At 43.0% G+C, this 22,368-nt stretch overlaps 1 pseudogene across 1 annotated transcript in view; it reads left to right on the top strand.

Annotated features, from left to right (window-relative positions):
• Nucleotides 1-3,281: 3,281 nt before the first annotated feature.
• The window catches only part of LOC148115326 (sterol O-acyltransferase 2-like), a 35,297-nt pseudogene continuing 16,210 nt past the window's right edge, over nucleotides 3,282-22,368 (top strand). Inside the window, exons 1-10 of the transcript XR_015731994.1 lie at nucleotides 3,282-3,372; nucleotides 5,134-5,189; nucleotides 5,706-5,833; nucleotides 7,347-7,403; nucleotides 8,131-8,238; nucleotides 14,964-15,246; nucleotides 16,101-16,176; nucleotides 17,183-17,264; nucleotides 17,453-17,498; nucleotides 18,136-18,265. The product of XR_015731994.1 is annotated as a sterol O-acyltransferase 2-like (transcript). The remainder of the gene's footprint in view (nucleotides 3,373-5,133; nucleotides 5,190-5,705; nucleotides 5,834-7,346; nucleotides 7,404-8,130; nucleotides 8,239-14,963; nucleotides 15,247-16,100; nucleotides 16,177-17,182; nucleotides 17,265-17,452; nucleotides 17,499-18,135; nucleotides 18,266-22,368) is intronic.

Below are 22,368 nucleotides of genomic sequence, written 5' to 3'. Positions count from 1 at the left end.
AAGAATTGAGCTGGGCACGTATCTACATTAGATAGATGATAGGTGGAGGGAGGGAGGGAGGGTGGGGGAGGGAGTGGGTGAGAGAGAGAGAGAGAGAGAGAGAGAGAGAACTTTGCCTAGAGCAGTGGTGTCAAACTCACGTCATAATGGCGGTGTCATGTAATGTATTGTGACTTTTTCCCCCTTTGCCGGGCATGGGCATGGCCAGCGCATAACACATCTAGCCCACAGGCCGTGAATTTGACAGCCCTGGCCTAGAGTGAGTGAGCCATTTTAGAGCAGGACTTGAAAATAGAAAATAGAAGGGACATAGAGTTATCTTTAACACAACCATAAAGATATAACCAGAGTTTATTATAATGTATAAAACTCAGAAAAGGACAGGAGATAAATCAGGATTCCCTGGTAAACTCACCATCATCTTCTTCTACTACCACTACCAAATGCAAGAAACACGGTGTTTATTAGTAGATTTTTATATAGGAAGAACTATAAGCTCCATTCAGTTTTGCTGGTGAGAATAAATTCCCTGAGCTCAGAATTTTCCCTTTTGCACCAGGTTCACTTAGTTAATCTGAGTGCCAGTTCTGAAATTTACTCATTTGTGCAATTCTTTCACAACAAAATGCAATTGCTTTGCCCCATGCTTCTTTATTGATTTACTAATGCTCTCACTTAAGTAATAAATCACTGAACCCCATTTTTCTTTTGAAACTTTTCTCATTATACTCCTCAGTTGATAGTGTCCATGTGTCCATGAATTTATGTGATTATCATCTTCTTGCCAATTGATAGAAACATTGTTCTTAATCTAACTGAACAGAAAGAAGATAAAGTCCAGATTGTTGTCCACAACCTACTCCAAGTTCAATCATCCTGTGCCAGTACAATTAAAAAAGGCTGGTCTGTATTGCAACATGATTTGCTTTTAAGCCTTACTTGCAAGGGCTAAAATTACAGATGAACTGTACCAACTGAACTGCAATCCGGTAGCTAATACTGCCAAGGAGGAAAAACATTCAAACTGCATTCACACTTAGCACAGACGACTTGAGCACTGAAGTCCTGACATAACAAATAAATTAACTGAGAATCACTATCCAAGTGTTATAAAAGAAGAAACCAGACTGCAAGAGGTTTCAATCACCAAATCCACCAGAAGCAATAAAGGCATCCCAGCCAAACGTCTCTCCTATGTTGCTCGTGTAGCACTAAAACCCAGAGACAGGAAGGAGAATCCAAAAGAGGCTGCAGCCGCTGCCCTAGTCCCCCAGCCCAGCTAGAGCCAGAGCCAAAGCCCCAGTTGCTCAGTGCCAGCCCTTTGGAGAGCCACAGCAACAGCAGCAGCTCTGCAGACAGACAGGATGACAAGAAGAAGCGGGGGGTGGGGAGGACAAGAAGAAGCATAAGAAACAGATTTGCAGAACTAAGATTCAAAATGGGGCTAATATAATTAGTGGTTGAGTGGGGATGTTGGAATTCATTATTGGAATGTATTTCTATGCAACATTCAACTATGCAAGCGACATAGGAGAGAAGTTTGGCTGGGATGCCTTTATTGCTTCTGGTGGATCTCCTGATTGAAACTTCTTACGGCCTAGTTTCTGCATTAATTTCTATTTCTGTTTCATTTTGTTTCTTATGTTCATGTGACACTGAAGTAGAATTTTCCTCAGTTTGAAGCATTTGTGTTACTTCATGAAATTTTGAACCCACTGAGATTTCATCAGTAATTATACTTCTACTGATGGGTACCTTGTTTGTGTCCCTTTTGAGATTCACGGTACCCCACAACAGTGGTGGGTTGCTCCCGGTTCGGTCCGATTCTTGCGAACTGATAGTAATGGCGGTGGGACGCAAAGATGTGTAAATTAACCAATGTGATAAACGAGAAAGAGAATTCAGAATTTTACACGGTGTGGGAAATGTGGTATAAGTGGATGGAAAGTAAACGCAAAAAGTAAAAGGAGAGAGAGTGTAATATTAAATTAATCAAGTAATTTAAGAAACACCATGTATATAAACTTGTGTATATGAACAAACCACAGGTTAAATGAAAATTGTTGAATTGTATAACTATGTAACTTAATAAAAACCTCCACCCCCACCCCACCCCGATGTCATCACTGACAATCTGCGCATGCGCTGAAGCTTCTTGCGAACTGGTAGTAAAGGTAAGTGGAACCCACCCCTGCCCCACAAGTACACCTTCCGTTGCACAAGCATCCCATTTTGAATGCTTTTCTTTTGGGGTGTGCACATAGGCTTTGGTTAAAAAAATTTTTAGATGGCTTAAATTTGGGGTTTTTTCCATTCCACAGTTCATGTGGAGTTTTTCTCAGTGGATTTTCCTGGTAGTTGATTTTGGAGATAGTATGCGGTCATATTGGCCTCCCTCCCCCCCCCCCCCATGTGGTTGGCATATCTGCATCAAACAACATAGTTCTTACACTCTCACAAAGTATGGTTCTTTCTTTCTACAAACCTGTTTTGTTCTGGGTTGAATGGTACAGGACTTTGAATTATTATGCCATGCTTTCTGAGAATTGCCTGTGTGTTGTCACCTGTATATTCAGTTTCGTTGTCTGTGTACAAGACACTTGGCATTTTGCCTAATTTGTGGCTTACTTTCTCTGGTACCTCACTTTTGTTGTGTAAGAGATATTGTGTAATATACCTGGAATAATCATCTATAAAAGTGAGAAAATACTTCTTCTTTCCTGGAGTCAATGTTTTCATTGAACCACAAAGATCTGAATGAATTAAGTCCAGAGGGTTCTACCTCTGTCCCCAATATTATTACTAGAAAACATTCTGGCCTTGTGACTAAACAGCTGGGGGAAATGCAGTTGAATTACAGAGTGTGACTTCAGCCAAGAAAATATATCCTTGACATATTCTCAAATCATAGAACCTGGGAAATACATAGCTCCTTTTCACTGACTCTCAGATGGAATTGTTTCAGCTGTAAGAAATAAATATTTGCTAATTTGATTCAGAAAATAAAACTGTGTGAATAATGGAAGATTTTGGAAACCTTGCTCCATTACAACTTTTCTCTAAGCAAAGTTCGGTTGAAAATGTATAGCTTCATAATCAGGATAGGGAGGTCAGACCTCTACCTTTGCTATGCCTACCTGATATCAGTTACCTCATTGGTGCATTAAGGAACTGCAAAGTTCTAATTCCAGAGGCTTTATTTCTTCCCGTGGTGAATTAGTTATCTGACTGCTGGGCTAGAGTGCGAAATTAACCTAAGAAACTCTGCATTCAGAACCATCATGGACCCAAGGTAAATGAGCACTGGAGGCATGAGGCAAAGAAGCTCTCAGGAGCAGACCAGGGGAGAAGAGGAAACACAATTACTCAATGGTAAGGAGGCATTTAAGGGCATGGATGATATATTTTGTTGCACAAATGGGGGGATATCCTTAATGTGGATAAATTATCTGGGGATTTTCAATTAGGTCTTGGAATTAGGTAGTACTATGCAGAGATTAGCATTTTGGGAACCACAGCAAAAAGCAAAAAGCCTTATATTACTTTACTAGAGAGATACATAGTGTCCCCCAAATGCTTTGCAGTTTAACCCCAAGAAGCTCCTGCCATTCTGAATGCCTCTTAAAAGACTGCAGAACTTGTAGTTAAAGGTATAGTGTATGTTCTATGTATTCTCCTTAATACAGAGCGTTCTCTTTATTTACAAAGTAATTGTAGGGATTCTGGAACAGGAGATGATCGAATGTGCACTAAAGGAAGAAGAAAATAGGGGGAAGTTATACCAAAGGGTTCTACAGAAAGGATGGCAAATGCAATCTTTAATCATTTCCAGATGTGATGGAATGTAGTAAGGAGCTGGATTCCCAGGAAGGAAGGGGTGCATTCACAAAGGGGTAAGGAGACAGTTCAGTCCAGACATTATATGTGAGAGAAAGAGGCTGAAGACAGCCCTTCCCTAATAGTGTATTGTAGATGCAGATAGTAGAGTCCAGGGTTTGGCAAAATTCTGCCTGTAGGTCTGAAATAATGAAGAACTCAGCTGGGAAGAATCACTGCATGGCATTCTTGGTTTTGGGCTTGACAGCAACCTATGAAGTGGGGCAGAGAGGCAAGCATCCGATAATGGTTGAGCCACACATCAGTACGAAATAATATGGAAAATAATGACAAAAAAATATCAAGAGCTTTGCATGAAGAGCAGGTGTGCCTTTAATATTTGTCCGAAAATGCTAAAGTTCATCTTTCAAAGACAAAACAATGCAAGCATTTAGCTGAAGGGAACAATTAACATCTTAGTTAACTAGTTACAAAGAAAACATTTGGAAATTTTCATCACAAGACCGTAACACTGTTGTTAAGTGAATCTGTCTTCCCCATTGACTTTGCTTGTCAGAGGGTCGCAAAAACAGGATCTAATGACCCCGATACACTGCAACCGTCAAATACATGCCAGTTGCTAAATGTCCAAATTTTAATTCCGTGCCCATAGGGATGCTGCAATGGTTGTAAGTGTGAAAAATGGTCATAGGTCACTTTTTTCAGTCCCATTGTAACTTCAAACGGTCACAGGTCAGGACAACCTGTACTGCACACAAATATTTGTTAGAGATACTGGCAATATTCCTTCCTACTAAAATGATATAATGTTTTGTGCTGCTTTACTTGGTAATTAAGCAAAATAGACTTGTAGGATAAACAAAAAAAAAAATGGCCAAAATAGTTAATTATTTTAATACTGTTTTTAAATTTTGTATGCTTTGTTTTTATCTTGGCTGTGCACCGCCCTGAGTCCTATTTGGAGAAGGGCGGTATAGAAATTTAATTATTATTATTATTATTATTAATAATAATAATAATAATAATAATAATAATAATAATAATAATAAACACAGACTTCCAGATCTGCCATTTAAAAGAAGTTACTATAGTGTGGAAATTTGCTTTTTAAAAAAGGCTACAAAAGTATGCGAAGAGTGGAGAAACTAATGCTTGAAATTTGGAGTGGTAATTTAGAAGAAAAAACTCTGTACAATGGGAAGATTTCTGTCTAATCCCAGCAATGAACTGACTTCCTCCATTTGCCCAATGTCCAATCATGCTTTTAAAGTGAACCTGTTTCTAATTCTCTAGCAGAAGTTGAACACCTGGAGAAAATCACTGCCCATATCCAATGGAAGAGACACCTGGAGGTAATAATAGATATTATAATAGGTAATAATAAAAGCAGGTGGACTAGAGAAACAAATATTCTCCCTAAATGATGAATTATCAAGAATGATGAAAATGGTCAATTCTATGTCTCCACGGTCACATGGTCTCTATCCTTGCCATAGAGTATTAGGTCCTGTATGTTTATTAGGCTTTCTAGGCAAGGGAGCTTCTGTAACAGAACAAAGAATGGAAGCAACCGAACAATGAGTAAGAACACACAGTTCTAGCTAATTGGTTGAGGAGAGCTGGCCACTGCACGAGGCAATCTAAGGCGTGATTAGTTGCTGTGTGTTGTGTGCAATTTACCTCATGATGTTCCTACTGTAAATATATTTGTTTATATAAAACTGCAAGTTCCTGTCAGCATGTCTAATGCCATTTGGACATCATCTGTGACGTTCAATTCCCTGACAGTGTCCATCACCTAAATGCATTCTAGGAATCTATCTATGACAGGCCTGGGCATCATTAAATTCCCTCTGTTTTGCTGGTAGGTAATGAAGGCGAAGGTACTAGAACAGGTACACAATCAGCTGAGTGATGTCTTGGACAAGACCTTGGAAGAAGCAGCTCATTCCAGACCCCAGCAATTGAGTGTTGTCCCAGCAAAGAAGCAAAGCAGGTGGAAGAGGTTCCTCGCAATTGATTTTAGAAGAGGGATGGGAAAATGGAGTCAGCAGACAGTGCTGGTTCAATGGCCTTGAAACAGAGATGATGATGATGATGATGATGATGATGATGATGATGATGATGATGATTCGAATTTCTATACCGCCCTTCTCCTTTCAGACTCAGGGCGGTGAACAGCCAAAATAAAAACATTTATACATAAAGTACGATTAAAAATAGATTTAAAATAATTAAATTTGGCCCATAGTTTAAAATTTATCAATTTAAAATCCATATCAAAATTTAAAACCAACCATAAAATCATAAAATCAAGAGAGACCAGCTAACTGAAAGAGATGAGTTTTTAGGGCCCGACAAAAAGTCCGGAGGTTGGAGATCACTCGTATCTCTGGGGGTAGATTGTTCCAAAGGGTAGGTGCCACCACAGAGAAGGGTCTCCTCCTGGGGGTCGCCAGCCGGCATTGTCTAGCCGACGGCACCCTGAGGAGGCCCTCTCTGTGGGAGCGAACTGACCGGTGGGAGGCTATTGGTGGCAGAAGTACCGTAAGTACCCTGGCCCTAAGTCATGGAGCGCTTTAAAGGTGATCACCAACACCTTGAAGCGCACCCGGAAGTCCACCGGAAGCCAATGCAGCTCGCGCAGGGGAGGAGTCACATGGGAGCGCCCAGTCGCTCCCATAATCCCCCGCGCGGCCGCATTCTGCACCAGTTGGAGCCTCCGGGTGTACCCCAAGGGGAGCCCCATATAGAGAGCGTTACAATAGTCCAGACGAGAGGTGACGAGTGCTTGAGTGACTGTGCGTAGGGAGTCCCGATCCAGAAAGGGGCGCAACTGGCGTATCAGGCGAACCTGATAAAAAGCCCCCCTGGCCACGGCCATCATATGCCCTTCTAAAGACAGCCATGCGTCCAGGAGGACGCCCAAGTTGCGGGCCCTTTCCGTGGGGGCCAATGATTCGCCCCCAATAACCAGCGATGGCGTCAGCTGGCTATACCGGGACGCCGGCAGCCACAGCCACTCGGTCTTGGAAGGATTGAGTCGAAGCCTGTTTCTCCCCATCCAGACCCGCACGGCCTCCAGGCACTGGGACATCACTTCCAAGGCATCGTTGGGATGGTCTGGGGTGGAGATGTACAGCTGAGTATCATCAGCGTACTGATGGAACTCCACCCCAAAAGCACGGATGATCTCACCCAGCGGCTTCACATAAATGTTGAACAGGAGGGGCGAGAGGACCGACCCTTGTGCCACCCCACAAACAAGGCGCCTCGGGGTCAACCGCTGCCCCCCTGTCAACACGGATTGCGACCGGTCGGAGAGATAGGAGGAGAACCACCGCAAAACGGTGCACCGCCTCCTATAGTCATGAGCACCGCCTCCTATAGTCATCAATGACTGTGGAGTAAAATCCTCAGGGACTCTCACCTTTACCCCACTTCTCAGAGGTGAGAAGGGTTTTGAGAGATATATTAAATATTACCTGCTTTGAAATGTTATCTTGCAGAGAGAAGGGTCAGCTACTGAAGAAGAAAGTCTTTGTCCCTCAACGGTCCTTGTTTGAGTAAGTATGCCTGGCTATGATATGATAAGACTTAGACAGAGGGACAATGTGCAAAGTAGGCCTCAGGCTCCAAAGGCCTCAGGTTCCAACTGATACTCCACTGTTGATGAAGAACAAGAGTTGGAAAACCCAATAAGGACTGAGCATGCTCCATAGCAACACAATGCTGAGACTCTTTGGCAGGTGCTGGGAGAGTATGAGTATGAGTATGAGTATGAGTATGAGTATGAGTATGAGTATGAGTATACTACTGGAGAACCGGTAATAAAAAATGCTTTTAAAAAGTTTTTTAAAAGGTTCCCAAGCTCGCGCACCACAGCTGATTTCCCCCCCCCCGCTGTTCTACTTACCTTTCCAAGCCTCCTTTTGGTGTGTACTGCACATGTGTGCACGCAGTACACATTTGGTGCGCAGTGCAAGTGCGTGCTTGGTGCAAAGCACACATGTGGAGCCAGCAAAGTGGTAGCAAACCAGTTCAGATTTCACCACTGGTCCAAGGGCTCAATTGCGGTCGTATGTTGAGGACTACCTGTATATCATAAGAGATGGAACATTTTCCCCTCAGCCACTTGAATGTTATTTCTTCTGTAAAAGTGAAACTACAAGTTTTTGCACAGAAGACCAAATGAAAATCTTTTCCCAGATTTTCCCAGGTCTTGTCCAATGATCTCCATCTGCCCATCTCTCCCAACAACTTACTTGCTGGCAACTTGTCTCTCTTTTACAGCATGTTGCTGGAGGTGGAACATTTCCGCACAATCCATCACATATTTGTGGCCATGCTCTGTATCTTTGTCCTCAAACAAATCATTGTGGATTCCATTGATGAAGGACGGTATGATTCAGGAGAGGGGATGGTGTATGCTAGTTCTGGGGATATGATGCTATTTATTTTATTTATTTATTTATTTATTTATTTATTTATTTATTTATTTATTTATTTATTTATTATATTTCTATACCGCCTTTCTCCCGTAGGACTCAAGGCGGTGTACAGTCAAGAAAAATATAGACACACAAACATCATAAAATTGCTAATTAAAATTGTTACTTAGTTTGGTCAATTAAATAAAACCCAGAATTAGATAGCATTTAAAAAATCATTTGCATGTTTAGCCCTGCCTGTTGGAACATCAGGGTCTTGAGGGCACGGCAGAAAGCACGGAGATCAGGGATATTCCGTATCTCCGGGGGCAGTTCATTCCAAAGGGTTGGAGCCCCCACAGAGAAGGCCCTTCCCCTGGGAGTCGCCAGTTAACATAATTTGACTGACGGTACCCTGAGTAGTCCCTCCCTGTGAGAACGAACTGGTCGGTGGGAGGCTATTGGTGGCAAAAGACGGTCTCGTAGGTACCCAGGTCCTAAGCCATGGAGCGCTTTAAAGGTGATGACTAACACCTTGAATCGCATCCGGAAGACCACTGGGAGCCAGTGCAGCTCGCGTAGGAGAGGTGTTACATGGGCGTAATGAGCTGCGCCCATAATCACCCGCGCGGCTACGTTCTGGACCAGTTGGAGCCTCCGGGTGCTTTTCAAGGGGAGCCCCATGTAGAGAGCATTACAGTAGTCCATACGGGAGGTAACTAGGGCATGAGTGACCGTGCGCAAGGCGTCCCGATCCAGAAAGGGACGCAAGTGGCGGATCAGGCGAACCTGATAAAAGGCACCCCTGGCCACAGCCGTCAAATGATCTTCTAAAGATAACCGTGAATCCAGGAGGACACCCAAGTTGCGGGCCCTCTCTGTGGGGAGCAAGATCTCATCCCCTATTGTCAGTGATGGTACCAGCTGACTATACCGGGATGCCGGAAGCCACAGCCACTCGGTCTTGGAGGGGTTGAGTCTGAGCTTGTTTCTCCCCATCCAGATCCGCACGGCCTCCAGGCAACGGGACATCACAGCAAGGGCATCATTGGGGTGGTCTGGGGTGGAGATGTATAGCTGTGTGTCATCAGCATACTGATGAACACTCACCCCAAAACCACGGATGATCTCACCTAGCGGTTTTACATAAATGTTGAACAGAAGGGGTGAGAGGACTGACCCTTGCGGCACCCCACAAATAAGGTGCCTCGAGGTCGACCTCTGCCCCCCTGCCAACACAAACTGCGAACGATCAGAGAGGAAGGAGGAGAACCACCGAAGAACGGTGCCCCCTATTCCTAACCCCTCCAGCCGGTGCAGTAAGATACCATGGTCGATGGTATCAAAAGCCGCTGAGAGATCTAATAGGACCAGGATAGAGGAGCAACCTCTGTCCCGAGCCCTCCAGAGATCATCCACCAATGCGACCAATGCCGTTTCTGTGCTGTATCGTGACCTGAAGCCCGACTGGAACGGATCCAGATAGACAACTTCATCCAGGTATCGGGGTAGTTGTCGCACCACCACACTCTCAACAACCTTCGCAACAAAGCGAAGATTGGAGACTGGACGATAATTTGATAATATAGCCGGGTCCAGGGAAGGCTTCTTGAGGAGGGGCTTCACAACCGCCTCTTTCAAGGCGGCGGGAAAGACACCCTCACTCAGAGAAGCATTTATAATCCCCTGGAGCCAGCCTCGTGTAACCTCCCGGGAGGCCAGTACCAACCAGGAGGGACACGGGTCCAATAAACATGTGGCAGCATTAAGCTTGCCCAGAATCCTGTCCACGTCCTCAGGAGCCACAGAGTCAAACTTTTCCCAGATAACGCTCTCAAGACCTGCCCCCGTCTCCTCCCCTGGATCTACCCAATCGGAGTCCAGGCCTTCCCGAATCTGAGCGACTTTATCATGCAGGAATTGTACAAAATCCTCAGCTCGACCCTTTAAGGGATCTTCCCGTACCCCCACCTGAAGTAGGGAGTGGGTCACCCTAAACAGCGCAGCTGGGCGGTTCTCTGCAGATGCAATAAGAGCGGAGAAGTAGCTAGACTTCGCCGCTCTTATCGCCACTAGGTAGATCTTAATATAAGATCTCACCTGTGTTCGGTCAGATTCAGATCGGCTTGTCCTCCAATCACTCTCCAGGCGTCTTTTCCGATGCTTCATCTCTCTCAGCTCCTCGGAAAACCAAGGAGCTAGACGAGATCGGCATCGGGTCAGAGGCCGCAAAGGCACGACGCAGTCCAAGGCCCCAGTAGCCGCCCTGTCCCAGGCGACCACCAGGTCCTCAGTCGAGTCGTGAGCCAGAGTCTCAGGAAATGGCCCAAGCTCCATCAGGAACCTTTCGGGGTCCATCAGGCGCCTGGGACGGAACCATTTGGTTGGTTCCGTCTCCCTGCGGTGGGTGGAAGTGACTTGAAAGTCCATGTGAAGGAGAGAATGATCAGACCATGACAAGGGCTTGATGTCTATATCCCCTATTCTTAGATCATTCAGCCACTGATCAGAGACAAAAATCAAGTCCAGAGTGTGATTCCCCAAGTGGGTGGGGCCTTGAACTACCTGGGTCAGGCCCATGGCCGTCATGGAAGCCATGAACTCCCGAGCCGTCTCCGACATCTCACCAGCAGATGGCAGGTTAAAATCCCCCATAACAATAAGTCTGGGGGTTTCCACCGCCACCCCGGCTATAATGTTGAGCAGCTCAGGCAGGACCGCTGTTACGTGGCAGGGAGCCAGGTACGCAATCAGTAGGCCCATCTGAATCCCCTGACCCCACTTCACAAGGAGGGACTCACATCCGGCTATCTGAGGAACAGTGGCCTCCCTCGGGCAAAGACTTTCTCTAATGATTGCTGCCACGCCCCCACCCCTTCCCTGAGTCCTTGGCTGACGGACACAGTAATAATGTTGTGCTAACGGACACAGTAATAATCCTAAAAACATATTTACCTAATCTGTGAATTTAGATTCCATCCAAAGTTTAACAACCTTGGACCCCTGCCTAGTCCTTGGGCCCCTGCAGAGAACTTGATCTAGCTGCATCTCCTCCCACTTGTAACTATTCATCTGCTAGCTAAAAAGAAAATGCAATTTGTTCTTCTCCTTGCCTTTGTGCTCCTGTTGAGCAGTAACACTTGGGACCCTCCTATGCCTGCCTAGAGACTTAGCCTAAGTGCGGAGTGCCTCCTTTGGTGTCCCCTTTGCTAGGCATCCAAACACTCTTCTCTATGCTAGTAGCTTACTTGTGCAGTTCACTTCTTCTACCCTCCTTCTGGGATATGCAAAAGTCCAAACGACTATGTGATGGAGGCAGAGAGAGATCACAGGTGAAATTCAGCCGGTTCTCACCGGTTCACCCGAACCGTTAGTAAATTGCTTAGGCAGTTCAGAGAACCAGTTAAAAATAAAGTGCAAGAGAGGTTTTTTTTCTCTCTCTCTCTCTCACTTTAGTTAATAGCTCAACAATTGTAGCTGGAATGCAGCCGATACATGCTGAATCAAGTCAATAAACAACAGAAATTGACATGATTAGGGCAGAGAAACCGATCAATCACCCATCTAGGAATGGGATTAACCTTTTCCCTTCAGGAAGGAGGACAAGATTACAAACATTTTCATTATAAAGAGTATTAAGTAACACTTCTGTGATCCTCCCTGGAGTTTCCCCAGACTTTTTATAGCTGCTGCAGTGTTGGCTACTTCTTGTTTCTCCCTGGGGGAAAAGATATAGGACTGGACAATGATGCAGTTTGATCGTACAGGCCGTGAATCTAATGCATGTGTGGCCAGCCAGCTGTATTGCTTCTGCTGTGAAGCACCCAATTTAGAACATAGAATAATAGAGTTGGAAGGGTTAATGGCTTTTGGCAGCATGCCCAGGCTTTCAATTAGCCTGAGCAGCTGCTCTTAGTTTCCCTCTCAGCTACTGTGTTTGCTTTGGGGTTGACTTTTTTAAAAGGGGGAAATAGCTGTTTTATATTTTCTGCATTGTTTTAGTGGTTCCTGGCACTGTCCTTTTGGGGTGCACTTCCGTCACTCTTTTTGAAAGCCTTTAGTGATGGCAAGCTATTCCATTGGTTGATTGGTCTCACCCTTAGGAAATTTCTCCTTACTCCTAGGTTGCTTCTCTCTTTGGTTAGTTTCCATCCATTGTTTCTTGTTCTGCCTTTTGGTACTTTGAAAAATAGATTGACTCCCTCATTTTTTTAGGAGCCCCTCAAATTTCTTGACAGAACAATTAATCAGTGGAACAACGTGCCTCCAGAAGTTGTAAATGCTCCAACACTGAAAGTTTTTAAGAAGAGGTTAGGTAAACCATTTGTCTGAAGTGGTGCAGGGTTTCCTGCCTAAGAAAGGGGTTGGACTAGAAGACCTCCAAGTCATATCCAATTCTGTTATTCTATTCTATTCTAAATATTGGAACAGTGCTATTTTATTGTGAGTCGGACTAAGGAGATATTTCCTAAGGGTGAGACCAATCAAGTTGGCAATGCCCACCCAGTCACATGACCCATTTCCCACAGAAAACACCAGGACCCACAAAACCTGGGCAGGTGTGCCTGGGGGGGGGGTGTTCATGTGACAGGATGGGAGTAACATTGAGTTGGCCACGCCTGCCCGCCCAGTCACATGACCAAGCCACACCCACCCAGTCACATAACCACCAAGCCACGCCCACTAGGTCATGCCCACCGAACCAGTAGAGAAAAATTTTGAATGTCACCCCTGCGAGAGATACAAATATTTCTCTGTGTCACCTATATCTCAGATGGATTTTTGCAATCCAGATCCAGTGGCCGTAGGAAAGAAAAACATAAAGATCCAATCCTGGTCGGTCACCATGAGCTTTCAGACTCGTGCTGGAGCCCATCCTCAGGGAACTTCTCTCTCACCAGAATGTGAGCGAGATGCCACCCTAAGAGAATTTATAGCAGCATTAGACTCTATATTCAACATATCAGAGATAGAAGAACCAGAAAAACATGCATCAGGCAAAAAGTATTGGCAATGCTGATCGCACACAAACCATACAATGTGCTCAGTCCAATGAAGCAACACACCTTGAAAGACCTGAAAAAGAAACAAACAAACATTCTGGTGAGAGAGAAGTTCCCTGTGGATGGGCTCCAGCAGAAGCCTGAAACTTGGAAGATCAAACCTCTGGTCCGAGTGATTGACCCCGATTGAATCCCCCAACATTATCCTGGGATAAGTATTTTTGCCTTCATTCATGGAAAAATATGAAGTCTTTGAGCCAGTCTCCATCTGCCTATGAAAAATCTGGTTCTGGCATTATTCTAGCCTTTTGCCCATTCTGCTCATTGTAATGTTTATCTGTTTTTAATGTTGTATGCTGCCATGGGCCATTTTTTAATTGGGAAGCCTTACGAATAAAACAATTCATCAAAGGAAAAGAAGGAGAAGGAAATGACCATGATAGGCAAATTCTTGAAATCATCAGCAGTTCTGTTGAAGCTGAACCATTGTTAGAAATTCTGATTTACTCTGTAGAAATGGTAGCAAAGGATTATTATATTGCCATACAGATTGGTAGCAGAGGATGGTTATGTAGCCATACAGGTCAAATAAAGTGTACAGTGTATAGTCACTATGGGCCTTGCTGGTAAATAGTTTCAACTGTCACAACTGTTGCAGGAAACTCTCCTCAGAACATAAAGGAACCATGGATTATGACCATAGATGCTAACTAAACACTGCCATCTACTGGCTAATTAATTAAATAATTAAGTAATACATTCCAATTCTAACATATATTCCAACAAGCATGAAGCAGGTCAGGGAAGAAGTCCACTAGAAGACAGAGCACCAAGTTCACTTTCACAGCGAGGGAGCTAATTGAGTCGCTTTGGGTCAGTTGATCAACCTCTCAGCTTTCACTGGGGATAAGATTAGGAGGAAATTCCAGGTGTTTGCCTTGAATTTTCAAAACGGAAGATTTACATGGGATAAATAAATGTCTTATACAATAACCTAAACTCCACATAAGCTGTAGACCAGCAGAGTAGAAAGCTCAGGGAGATGTACCAAAAAACGATTAGACATTATTCTAATCCATTTTAAAATGGATTTTAATTGATTTTAGCGATTTTATGTGTAACTTTTAACCCGGAGTTTTTGTTTTATTTTTCTGTTTTATTGTTGTGTGCCGCCCTGAGTCCTCGCAGAGAAAGGGTGGCATATAAATCTAAACAAACAAACAAACAAATAAATAAATAAAATAATTCTGACAGGAATGTTGAGTAATGTTTCTAATATGACAGACCCCTCAAATACCTCGCAGTCCTCTATTCCTGACCCATTTAAATTGTGCTGGGGACATTTTTGTGGGTCCAATATTTAAGGATGAACAATAATTAAAATTATGAAGGTTATGAAACAAAGATTATGAAACAAAACAAGATTATGGACAAAATGAGGGGGACTGATTGTAATTTTTTCAGTTGGAGGTGGGTTTTCCTTCATTCTAACTTTGTTCTGACTATTTTGAAGAGTTCATGGGAACTTTCATGAGTTTACCTTCGCAAAATAGTAGAACCCATTTCCTTCACTTTTCAGCAGTTATGCCACTGAATATTGGGGCTGCCCCAGAGAAATTGCTTATTTAATTTGAAACATCCTTATCTTTCGGGGAGCATCCTTAGAGCTCTTTTTCTTCTTTGTCTTCCACAGTCTTGTTTTGGATTTCGAGCTCTTTATCATTGGCTTTCGACAGCTGCCCACAGCACTCTTGGCCTGGCTCTGCATGTTCCTCTACACCTTATTTGTGCCCTACCAGGCCCTGCAAATATGGTCAGGCTGCTTGAAGATGACCAGGTTCCCCAACCTCTTGACGGTCACCTTGGTGTTGCTGGTGCTGCTCTGCCATGCTGCAGTGCTGGGCTTCTTCCCCGTCTATATTTCTGTCTACTGTAACTTGGGAATTGCCTCCCGTAAAATTGTCCTCTATGAGCAGGTATGGCACTGGGGCAGCACAAAGAAAGTGGGTATAGGGGAAAGGTGTTTTTAGACAGAAATGGGGGAAGCTAAGGTTGAACTTTGAAGTGAGGTTGGATTTATGAAGGAATCCTGGTTGCCCCAGGACATCTCAGTGTGGAAAGTATAGATAGCAGCAAGTGCGAGAAAGGCCCCCTGTATTCATAAATGTATAGTTCCATACACAGGCCATATATTTGCCGTTGTACAGAGAAGAAATGCCAACCTCACTCCAGGTTTAAGGCAGCTTTCTCCTATCTGGTGTCCTCTAAATGGTCTGGACAAACCCCAAATAGAGTCATTAAGGGTAGGCCAGGTTAAAGATATATACTTCACTATACATTGCCCTGAAGAAGATATACAGTACATTTTTAAAAATTTTGTGGCAGAAGTTATGGTCCTTAGCAGCCATCGTCATGTATATGTCATATATAAATGCTTACAGTAGCACTTGCCATGGCCTCAAATATATGTTCTTCTTGCAAGCTGGAAGATAAGCAGATTTCATCCAAGCAAGAAGTTGAGCAGAAAGATCAGCAGGCAGTATAGCTGACAGTTAGCCAAGTGAGTAAGCAGGGGCCATTTCTGTCTGAAAAGTCTAGACAGTCTGGAGCACTATGGGATCCATGGGATCCACCATGGGAACATTTGAGACTTCTTGGATCACCCCATCCTGCTGAGCTAATGGGTGCAATTCCTTTCTTTGAATATCCACAAGAATGATACCAAAGGGCAGGTAGGTGGCATAGCTGAATACTAAAGTCCTCTGCAAGGATATCTACAACATGACTCAACTTCACACTGTTTCCTTGCTCATTTCCCTCTCTGGCATAGATCCGGTTCCTGATGAAAAGCTACTCATTTCTGCGAGAATCGATGCCGCCTCTTCTCCATGCCAGGGACCAAGTTGGTGAGTTTGACTAAGTTTGACTAAGAGGCTCTTAGTGATTATTATGATGGCTATAAGTCGCCCCCAGAGTCCCCAAACTGATTTTCCACCAATGCAGCATCTTAGTTGTAGCATAAAATAGTCATGCAACCATTGGCTTCCACATGCTACGTATGGTACGGTAGTAGATTTTAAGTATAACAAAATAATGAGAAAGCTTATATGGCTGCAAAGAAAAGGATCAAGAATTATTTTTCCATATCCCTCATCAAATTACAATTTCTCCTATTTGCCAGACTTTGTTTTGCATGAAGAGCTGCAGAACATGGGTGATTTATTTATTGATCTATTTATTGATCTATTTATTGATCTTTCTTATCAGAATACAAAGCAACTCAAAAATAAAAAAAAAATCTGACATGTAGTGTAAGATATTATTGATTGCATTTTTTCTTATGCATATCTTTGTGAACACGTGGAATAGAAATGTTCCTTGTTTGTTGCTTTTGTATACCAATGGAGACAGGTTTTCACAAAGCTGTATTCTACATCCTGTATCACACTTTAACTATAGCGGGTTTTGCAGCTATTTTTTGTACATAAGAAGTATCTTAATCAGCAGAGCCATGGTAGCGCAGTGGTGAGAATGCAGCACTGCAGGCTAATTCTGCTGAATGCTAGAAGTTCGAGTCTTACCAGCTCAAGCTTGACCTTCTATCCTTCTAAGGTCAATAAAATGAGGACCAGGATTGTTGGGGGCAATATGCTGACTCTGTAAACCACTTAGAGAGAGCTGTAAAGAACTGTGAAATGGTATACAAGAGTACTATTGCTGCTGCTATCATCACATATACATAAAGCTCTGCATTCTTCCTGCTGAAACGGCATGGAGAGAGAAGATGCCTGCACTTGAGTACCATGTGTCCTCCAGGACAACTATTTCTTCAGTGTATAATACAAATTGCTATCTCTGTACTTGTCCCTGTGTACTTCCAACTGTTCCTTTGCTTCTTTCCCCCCACTCCAGGGAAGATAAGCCCTCCTGAATTCTCAACCTACTTGTATTTTCTCTTCTGCCCTACTTTGATCTACAGAAAGAGCTATCCAAGGTAATTCCTTGCATATCATCCTTGTGTTTTTGCACACCCTCCCCCGGTTTCTCAGCTCTATCAGAAAAAGGGTGGGCAAAACAGGCTTTTGGGTCTACGGCCAATGCCCCCAGAGCAATGGTATAACCCGAGAAAAGGGAAAACTCTCTTCTCATATCTCAACTCCATCCCTGCTTCTTTCCTTATAGAGATCCATACATCCGCTGGAGTTATGTCATCCAAAAACTGGTTGAGGTGAGAGAAACACATTAAGTTTCCGTTGGCTGGTTGGTTTTATCTGATCTGTCTATGGATTAGAAATGAGCTTGGAGACGATTGGATTTTCCCTTGAGACTGAGCTGATCTGGAAACCCTAAGGGGTCTTAGCTGGCCAAGGTAGTAAATACTGTAGCAATAATTATTTAAGAAGCCCTGAGTGACCAAAGACCACCATTTAAATTTCCCAGAGTTCTCTAGCCTTGAGTGAATGAATTATAATATTTGTCCTGAGTCATCTTTGATGCAAAAAAGTTCACTTTCCTAAGAGATGTTCAATTTAAAACTTTAGACACAACGTACATAGTTTCAAATATCTCACACAGGAAAACAAAAGAAAAAAGGGGGATGGAACTTAGAGCCACTCAGGAAGTGAGTGGTGCAGAAATCTATGACAGATTGACTAAAACTAAACAGAAGAGGGACCGGTGTTGGAGGACAGCATTTGGGCATTGTAGGATTGTATTAAAATGGCAGCCAAATCCAGCTTCTGAGATCATAGACCAGAAGAAGGTTGTTCTTAGTTATAGCCGAGAGCTGGCAACCAGCATGCCTTGCCAGAATACTGAGATGTCAGTAGATCACTAAGGTAAAGTACTTTCTCTTTGTCCCACAGTTTCTGGCGAGTGTATATTTTATGAATTTCCTTCTGAAATACTACTTCATCCCTAACTTCAGCAACATGCATAAGCAGCCCTTCACCATCAAAATCCTGCTGCTCTACATCTTTGATTCAGTTGTACCCGGTATGTGGAAACAATTATGATTTCATATTCCTGTAATAGGATTATGCGATCGGGCTGATTTGTAACATTTTAGAAAAAGTGAAGAGAGACGTACTACAGGTAGATCTCAACGTACAACCATTTATTTAGTTATAACAGCACTGAAAAAAGTGACTTATAAATGTTTTTCACACTTACCATATTTCTCAGAGTATAAGATGCACCGGAGTATAAGACGCACCTTAGTTTTTGAGGAGGAAAATAAGAAAAAAGCTGATTGGCAGGTGGATCGGCCTCCCGGAATACCCCCAATCAGCTGTTCCCAGAGGTGAATTTTAGCAACAGGTTCCTTGGTTGTGAGGTCTGTGCCTTGCTTTTTTTTTTTTTTTGCTTTTTTTTCCTGCCTCTGAAATTTCTGAAACTCTGTTTCAGAAAAAACTTCTTCCTGCCTCTGAAAGCCTCCGAAACAGAGCTTCAGAAAAAAAGCTTCTGAAGCTCTGTTTGGGGGCTTCGTTTCTGAAGCTTCGTTTCTGATGCTTTTTTCAGCCTCTGAAACCTCCGTTTGAGAAGCTGGGCGGGGCTACATTCGGAGTATAAGACACACCCAGATTTTCACCCTCTTTTTTGGGGGGAAAAGGTGTGTCTTATACTCCGAAAAATACGGTATGACTGTTGCAGCATCCTCATGCTCAAGTGATCAAACTACATGCCATAAATACTGACATGTATTTATTATGGTTGTAGTGTTCCGGGGTCATTTGATCACCTTTTGTGTCCTTCTGACCAGCAAAATCAATAGGGAATCCAGATTCACTTAACCACTAGGTTACTAACTTAACAACTGCAGGGATTCACTTAACAACTGGCAGGAAAAGTCATAAAATGGGGCAAAACTCACTTAATTGTCTCAGCAACCAAAATTTTGGGCTCAATTATGATCATAAGTCGAGGACTATCTGTAGCAGCTAAGTGATACATTGTAAGCCACCCAGAATTGCTTTGAGTAGCAAGATAAGCAGTATATAAATTTAATAAATAATTAGTTACCTCATTTTACAGCCCAATATATATATGATTTTGGACTATATGTAACATCCACATCTTTTGCCTGAATTATTCTCCAACTGCTGTGCTCTATGGCCATTTGAACATTGTCCTGGATGAAATCCAGCAGGTTCTAACAGGTTCTGGAGAACCGGTAGCGGAAATGTTGAGTAGTTCAGAGAACTAGCAAATACCACCTCTGGCTGGCCCCAGAGTGGGGTGGGAATAGAGATTTTGCAATATCCTTCCTCCAGAGTGGGGAGGCAATGGAGATTTTGCAATATCTTTCCCCTGCCACACCCACCAAGCCACGCCCACAGAACCGGTAGGGAAAAAATTTGGATTTCACCCCTGAATAAGGGGTATGCAAAAATCCTGTATACATGAGATAAAGCTGGAGAATATGGTGCTGCTCATAAAATTCTACTTGCCAAAAATGTTACTTTTACTTCTAAACGGAAATTTGTAGTCCTGGTTGCAAAGATATGTTTTGCATTGTGGGAAGTAAAATCTGGTCTGATTCTTATTCCAAGCTGGGAGAAAGATGCAGGAGAAATGAACTGAAGGCAGCTGCAGTTGGAAAGGAGGTCTGCATTTATTTGGTAGCCAGAAACAACAGTAACAGCAGCATGTCTATGATGTGGGTGACAAATTTTGGTTGAGAGTAGATAGGCTTTTATACAATTTGGGGGGATTTCTGATTGAGATGCCTGTTCATACCCTTAAATATTTTAATTTAATGTTATTTATTTTAGGAAATTTATATTGCTGCCTATTCGCACATGGCAACTCAAGGAATGTAAAAACCTCATATATAAAATAATAAAACTAATAAATGAGAATAATCATATAATAAAATAATGCAATAAAATAAAATAACCCCCAACCCAGCGACAACACATCACACAATAAAAGAGGAGATAAGGGGCTCAAAGGCGCCTCAAGAGCAGTAAAGAGGACAGTAAGGGAAGCAGTCTTTCTTCTCTAAGATATACATGACATTTGGGGTGTAATAAACATTAAACAACAGGATGTATCTGTTTAGGGTCAGTTTGCCCTTTTACAATTCTGTACCTACGTCAAATACCGTTTGTCAATTCAGCACCTTGGCACGGAAGAGGCACTTCTGCCTTGACCAAAGATTTGGATTTCTAATATTTGAGTTTTATCCCAATATCGAATCTTAGCCTGGCTCATACCCCCCCTTTGTGACTCATCTGATATAACCAGACGAGTCACACCTCTAAGTCCTCTTCCTGCTGGAGCCTTTTATAATCCCACATAGCCATCACCTGAGCAGTAGTCTTACGTTCCACCAGCAAGGATAGACTTTTAGAGATAGCTTTAACAAACAGAGGTAAAATACATGGGAGAAAAATACACCCTGCAGCTATTAATCCTACCAGGCCAAAAATGGCCTGCAGGCCAGGTAACTTTGGCCACCATCCTGAAAACATATCCTGTAAATTAAGGCCTTTCCAAGTCTGGACTGGCACATGAGCTATTTTAACCATTTTGTCTGTTATTTCCATAATAACCTTTCCGCTTTCATCAACTTCTATACAGCAGTTAGTCAAATTAAACTTTCCACATACCCCTCCTTCCTTGGCTAACAAATAATCTAAGGCTAATCTATTCTGCATAATATATGTCCTTGATTTGACACTTTCCCTAGCTAATTGAGTAAGACCTTTTACAGTTTCGTTGGTGATGATTTCAACCACCGCTTGCAGACGAATTAAACGGTTCAGAATGTATATAGGGGTCCGATAGCCATACATGCCATCTTCCGCCCATGTAGCCGGTCCATAAACCTCAATAATTCGCTCTGCAGGCCATTCTTCACTTCCCCAACTACGTTGGTTACCTCTGACCCTAACTTTTCCTATTGCAGATGTATCTACATGTCTTCTTTGTCTTAAGTTTCCCACCTCATCATATACCGGGACACCTAACACCTGTCGGGTTCTAAGGGGAAGCAAAAAGAATCCAGGCCTAATTAGTCCCAGGACACAGGCTCCACACCAGGATTTAGGTAGGACCCCATATGCCATCTTACCACATATCCAGTATAGCCCATCAGGAGCCAGCCATTCAAGGGTCTGATTATCTGGATCCTTTAAAAAGGATAACCTGTTTACTTTAAACAGGGCCATTTCATCAGTTCCCTCTGTGGCATTAGCTCCTGACCACCATACCTTACTTTCCCATTTTCCTGTACATATGAGGTTTCCTACCTGATGACAGCCTGGCACAATTTTTCTCTGAAAACAAACATTCCCTACCAAACTAGTAGTCAAGGTCCAGTCTCCATCCTTACCCTTATTATATGACAGATTACCCTTATAATCCATTTCTAAGATTTTGGAATAATTTAATTCCTGGGCTTCCCATGGCCATTTTTCTCCCATGTTAGTTCCTCCACAAACAAAACAATTCGATACATTCAGGGTATGGGCTATGTCTTCGGCTAATTTGACAAAGGTATTTGTTACATGACTAGGAATTTCAGGTACATTCAACTTCTCCATTTCCAAATAATATGACCAGAACAATCCTTTCGTATCCTGTGTCGCTCTGGTAACTTTAGTGACATACCATCGAAGGGTTACAAGAGGATCCTTTCCCTTCGCATAGATTCCTAATCCATAGTCCTCCTTCCATAATTTTGTCGGGGTACATGTAATCTTTATAGGGTTACATTGGTTTTGTTGACAGTTTATTTATTTATTTATTTATTAATCAAATTTCTATACCGCCCTACTCCCGAAGGACTCAGGGCGGTGAACAGCCAAGATAAAATACAGATAATACAAATATTAAAAATCCCTTAAAATTATTAAATATTTCGGCCGAAACACAGATTAAAACACCCAATTTATAAAATCACGAATTAAAAAATTTAAAAATTTAAAAGAGGGGAGTTAGGCCAGGCCAGCTTGCTGAAATAGAAAAGTTTTGAGAGCATGGCGAAACGTGCGCAGGTCCGGGATCCTCCGAATCTCTGGGGGGAGCTCGTTCCAGATGGTAGGTGCCCCCACAGAGAAGGCTCTCCCCCTGGGGGCCGCCAGTCGACACTG

This window comes from Pantherophis guttatus, chromosome 2 (assembly GCF_059756535.1).
Source record: "Pantherophis guttatus breed Tessera chromosome 2, ASM5975653v1, whole genome shotgun sequence".
Classification (NCBI taxonomy): Eukaryota; Metazoa; Chordata; class Lepidosauria; order Squamata; family Colubridae; genus Pantherophis; species Pantherophis guttatus.
The sequence above is the reverse complement of the archived record's forward strand: the minus strand, read 5'-3'. Positions and strand labels throughout refer to the sequence as shown.